At 40.6% G+C, this 6000-nt stretch overlaps 1 protein-coding gene across 2 annotated transcripts in view; it reads right to left on the reverse strand.

Moving 5' to 3' along the window:
- The window catches only part of OXR1 (oxidation resistance 1), a 358052-nt gene extending 354648 nt beyond the window's left edge, over positions 1-3404 (reverse strand). For both annotated transcript variants that reach the window (XM_075270242.1, XM_075270241.1), the window contains exon 1: positions 3254-3404. The gene's annotated coding sequence lies outside the window, so the exon portion shown is untranslated. The remainder of the gene's footprint in view (positions 1-3253) is intronic.
- Between the last annotated feature and the right edge of the window lie 2596 nt (positions 3405-6000).

The raw sequence follows: 6000 nt of genomic DNA on the forward strand, positions 1-6000 counted from the left end.
CTGCTTTTTATGTAGCAGAGGGCCCCCTTACCCGCCGGGCCCCTGTGCTGGTGCATATGGTCGGTCCGCTGCCGCCGCCATTATCATAAGGGTTACATTGTACATATATTATATAGAGAGCCTCTGACTGGTAAATCTCCTCATTGCACTATATGTATGCAAACATTAGAATAACATGAGCACCCGGAGTGATCTACGAGTATAACATACAGTGTAATAAGCGGCTAATGTAGGGAAGCGTCACGCTGAATCCAGATGTAATTGCAGAGTTATTAGGAGAGCAATGTTTAGGCTGCCTGAGAAATTCCCCCATTCCCTGCGCAAAAACAGAAAAATCTCCAGCTTTGTTTTTCTTATAAAGAATGACAAACACAATTAGAAAAGCTGCCAATAAAATATTTATAGTCATATTCCGACAATAACAAACTTCACTGCCCATCAGATTGTAAAATGACATAATGCACAATGACAAGAGGCTGAGACGGGACCAATAATCCTCATCACATCGGAAACAATCCTAAAGGAAGTCGCCAATTTGTATCTAACAAGCTCCAAGGAACAGAGAGAATATTCTGTGCTAATGAGAGATATATATGGTGGATGGATGGAAAGATAGATAGATAGATAGATAGATAGATAGATAGATAGATAGGAGATAGATAGATAGATAGATAGATAGGAGATAGATAGATAGATAGATAGATAGATAGATAGATAGATAGGAGATAGATAGATAGATAGATAGATAGATAGATAGATGATGGATAGATGATAGATAGATAGATAGATAGATAGATAGATAGATAGATAGAAGATAGATAGATAGATAGATAGATAGATAGATAGATAGATACGAGATCGTTAGATAGATAGAAAGATAGATAGGAGATAGATAGATAGATAGATAGATAATAGATAGATAGATAGATAGATAGGAGATAGATAGATATTAGAGAGTTATATAAACAGATATGTTCCAGATATAACATATTAATAAGCAGTAAGACAGATATATATCTAGATAAATATGACATAGATAAATAGAGAGTTGCATAGAAAGATTGATATGATAGATCAATATATATGAGATAGATTGACGAAGATAAATAGATGATAGATAAGTCGATAGATAAATTGATCTCTCTTTTCATCTCTTGTGGTCAGGCCAGAAAATCCAATTAAAAAAGTAGACTGGAGAATAGAATGAGGTAGACAATGTAATCTATAGTAAATAGGATTCCAGGTACAACGCGATTCATAAGATTAACTGGAAAGGTTAAGTAATTCATAAACATTGATTTCTGACCTGGAATTATTCTGAGCAAAATATTTACAAGGCAGGAGAAGTAATGGCGGCTGGAGGACAGTGCCTGGAAATCCTCTGGCCAGATAACGCCTTTGATGAGTCTGTTACACAGATGTAGCAGAGCTGAGTTTGCTACTTTACTGTTACGTGTAACTGAATTGTGATCCTTTAATGAGACAAGATATTGCAATGGTTTATCTGCGGTGGTAGTGATAGTGATATCACTGAGAGTCACCAAAGGAACAAACTCAGATCTGCTACACCTATAGGTTTAGAACCTGAGCCTATTAAGAAAGGGAGCCCTGTATTTCATAATATTATAGCATATGACGTATAGGTGACTACTAATATAAATGAAGCATATTTTATGTGTAATGGAGATAAATAAAACATAGAATATATTCCAAACATATGTAGCTGAGCTGAAGTTGTCACTTTTTAGCTTTGCATTATATGTATATAATGTATGTATGTATAATGTATGTATATCACTACTTGTTGAGTCAAATGACAAACTCAGCTCACCACATAATACCTGAAACAAAGACCTAAGTTGGCTCTAAACATTGTATGAATAGCCTACCTAGTCAATATAAAGGTTACACACAACTACAATGTGAGCCCCTTGTACGGCTAACAGTGCAACACCCTACTGCAACTCTGACCAAATTAGCTCTGCTACATTTATAGGCACATATAATGCTTTGCAAGTTGTAATGTACACTTATATGTGAATTAAAGGGTTAAGGGGACCTTTAATATTAAAGGTGTATCGCCATCTCAAGAATTTGGTTTGAGGAACCTCAATTTTTGAGATAAGTTGATGGTTCTAAATGCGGGACCCTCATGTTTTGTAATGCATATGCCATAAATTTATGAGATGGAGTAGCCCTATGAATAAAATATATATGTAAAATAAAATATACATATAAGAATATATATATATATATATATATATAATATCTACATGTACATATGTAACTATATATATATATATATATATATATATATATATATATATATATATGATAGATAGATAGATAGATAGATAGATAGACACAATATATAATTTCTTTTGATGCCTCTACCATTTATCTTAATTGACCATCAACATCACCATTTACCAGCAATAGGAACACACAGATGCAGCAGAGCTGAATTCGTCATCTCCCCTTTGGATTTGCATCACTTAAGATAATGTAGTAGAATGACTTGCAGCCCCCTGTATACAATTCAGCCACCAAATAACAAAGTCAGCTCTGCTACATCCTTCTGCATTCAATATCCTGCATTAAAAAGTTTCCAGTCTTCTTGCTCCTGGCACAAACTTTAATGCTAATGTCTGTGGCCACAGATCTGTGGGTGTATTGTCTTTGCAGCATTTGCTGGTCTTTTCCCGCCAACAGGGGAACATTCTGTGTTTACTATCCCCCCCCTGCATTGGTACAGTGTGCTGTATGCTGCCAGCTGTATTGTGCACCAGCCTCTACTACTAGACTGTACTGCCAGATAATGGGCACAGAACAATGGCACCAGTGTAGTCATCTCAACACATATACATATTTCAGTAGCCTGATCTGAATAAGAATAAGCGGGCGCAGAGCAATAAGTGACTCTTATCCACTGGGATATCAAAGGAGACAATTGATCTCTTGCTACACACAGGACTGTATAATGGGTGCCCTCATCCCTGTGCAGAGGATCATCCCACTCTGCTGCCGCTGCTTGTTGTTGTGGTTGTGTTGTCACACTTCAGCCTGCATACAACCTATACAAAGCATAAAACAACACACAAACTCCTGCACATCTCTTATAACAAGTGCAGCATCCAGGGACTGCAGTGCACACAGAGCCTGTCACATCAGCACCAGGGACTGGACAGCTCCCTGACATCCCCATTGCAGCTGTCCCATACACACACAATGAATACACAATATAACAACTTACAGGTAGGTAGGAGGTAAGTGACACAGTGTCCCAGCCTGCTCAGCAATGCACATTGACAGCTCGCTCAAGGACTTTTGCATTGGATGGATTGTATCATCCTGGCTCCACACAGCACATCTAGACATGCTCAGTTTTCTGACCTTCTCAGACTGGGAACTACCAAGACTATTGCAGCAAGGAGGGGTAATCTGGATTCTACCATGGAGTGCTTCTAAAAATAGCACCTGCAAAAGGAACAGCTGGGGCTTAAAGAAACAGTAACCTGTCTGCTTCTGTAGTATCCGGCCTGACCTCATTACATGCTATGTCTTCTCGCATTAACCCCTCGGCTGCTGCGGGAGTCAATGATGCATCGGATTGATAGCAGGGAGATTACGGATAGGTGGACGGCGTCTGTTTGGATTATAATAGTTATGGTAGTTGTTTGGTTCTTTATTAGTCACTGCAGTATTATCTGTAACCAGGTCTATACTTGGGATCCCTGCATTTTCCCTCCATGCAAAGGATTATGTATAGCTGTTGTGCACGGTCCCTGTATACCGTGTGCATGGAAGTAGTAGAAGATAAGACATATAGGCATATTTTACTTGCATCTTGATGCCCACTGCACCATTGGAGGGCGCTCTTAATAGTTTCATAGTTACATAGTAGAAGAGGTTGGATGAAGACATCAGTCCATCAAGTCCAACCTATAATTCATGATGAGTCTCACTAGGTGCGCCCAGCCAAATAAATTGCAGATACATTCTACAGTTACTGCCTTCATCCGGCCCCGCTCACTTTCAAAAACGTGCCGAAGTTGGTTCAAAAATGCATGACGCCACGCTTTTATTTAAATAGTTGCAAATCAATGATTTATTGCAATTTTAAGGCTCTGAAGTTCATAACACATTAGATGACGTCTCCCAAAGTCCCTACAGATCCATATTACACACCTGTATGTAGATTACATTTCTACATGTGGCGCTTCTGTGGGACACCATGTTCTCTCCTAGAAGCAATGCTGTTGTGTCCAGTGGTGTAACTAGGAATGGCAGGGCCCCAAGGTGAACATTTGACATAGAGCCCCCCCAGCCCCCTGACCCCCCACCAACCCAACCCCCACCTGAACAAACCGCATTCCTGCACACACAGTATTATGCCCTATAGTGGCCCCTGTACACAATATTATGTATCATAGTGGCCCCTGTACACAGTATTATTCCCCATAATGGCCCCTGCATACAGTATTATGTCTCATAGTGGCCCCTACACACAGTATTATTCCCCATAGTGGCCCCTGCACACAGTATTATTCCCCACAGTGGCCCCTACACACAGTATTATTCCCCATAGTGGCCCCTGCACACAGTATTATACCCCATAGTGGCCCCTGCACACAGTATTATGCCCTATAGTGGCCCCTGCACATAGTATTATGTCCCATAGTTGCCCCTGCACACAGTATTATACCCCATAGTGGCCCCCGCACACAGTATTATCCCCCATAGTGGCCCCTGCACACAGTATTATACCCCATAGTGGCCCCCGCACGCAGTATTATCCCCCATAGTGGCCCCTGCACACAGTATTATACCCCATAGTGGCCCCCGCACACAGTATTATACCCCATAGTGGCCCCTGCACACAGTATTATGCCACATAGTGGCCCCTGCACACAGTATTATTCCCCATAGTGGCCCCTGCACACAGTATTATGCCCCATTGTGGACCACCCATTAACAATACAAACATAAAAAACACTGTTACTTGCCTCTCCCTGGCTCCTGCGCACTCCCCGCAGATTTCTTCAATATTGGACCAGATGTCACCTAAACAAGACCAGAGTCGCAACGCTGGCCTGGGTCATGTGATGTCTGTGACATCACCAAATAGGTGCCAGAGCCCAGGAGAGGTAAGTAACAACATTTTTTATGTTTCCACACCTTGGGCCTCTGATTGTTATACTCCAGGGTCTTAAAACACCCTCCCCCTGAGTATAATGATAGCAGGGTTTGTGCGGTTTGCGGACCTCACTTACCGATCCCTTGTCCTGTTCACAGCCATCTCTGTATCTGCAGAAATGGAATCATAGGTAGCTGTGGGCAGGATCGGTAAGTAAATAGTGCACACCTGGCTAAAACTTTAGCACAGTACTATATCCAGACAAGAGCAAATATTAGAGGGATTCATCAGTAATAAAGGATTCCAACCACACCAATAATCATATTACCTTATATCTAGCCTAGGGGATGTTAGTTGCACATTTTTGCCCTTTATTAATGGATTTGCCCTGTAGCGCGGCATTATTGGTTGGAATAACTGGTTAATTCCTTGGTATATTGCAAGATGAGACATTGTGCATGCTTTGCAAAATAATCAGAAAAGTCCAATGGAAATCATCAATAAAAAAAATTCATCAAGATTTACTGTAAATATCTAACATGGTATTAAAACCTGCAGAAAATTCTACTGAGATTTCATTCTCCAGCTCAGGGCTACCTGCAGTCAAGGATTAGTTATATGCACAAAGGATATTGTGCTGAGATATTGAATGCTATATTTTCCTTGATCAATAATTATTGACTCCTTGTTTCATGGTATTACTCATCATAAACACGTTCAGCCTGTGTTTTTGGTTTTCCATACAAAGTACGTACATATCTGACAGCGTCCTGTGATATCTAACACCAAGACATTAGCAACAGATTGGAATGTGCGGGCTCCATGGATCACCTGGGAAATTTGGAGACCAAGCTGCCACCTTG

Source organism: Leptodactylus fuscus, chromosome 4, assembly GCF_031893055.1.
Source record: "Leptodactylus fuscus isolate aLepFus1 chromosome 4, aLepFus1.hap2, whole genome shotgun sequence".
NCBI classification, from domain to species: Eukaryota; Metazoa; Chordata; class Amphibia; order Anura; family Leptodactylidae; genus Leptodactylus; species Leptodactylus fuscus.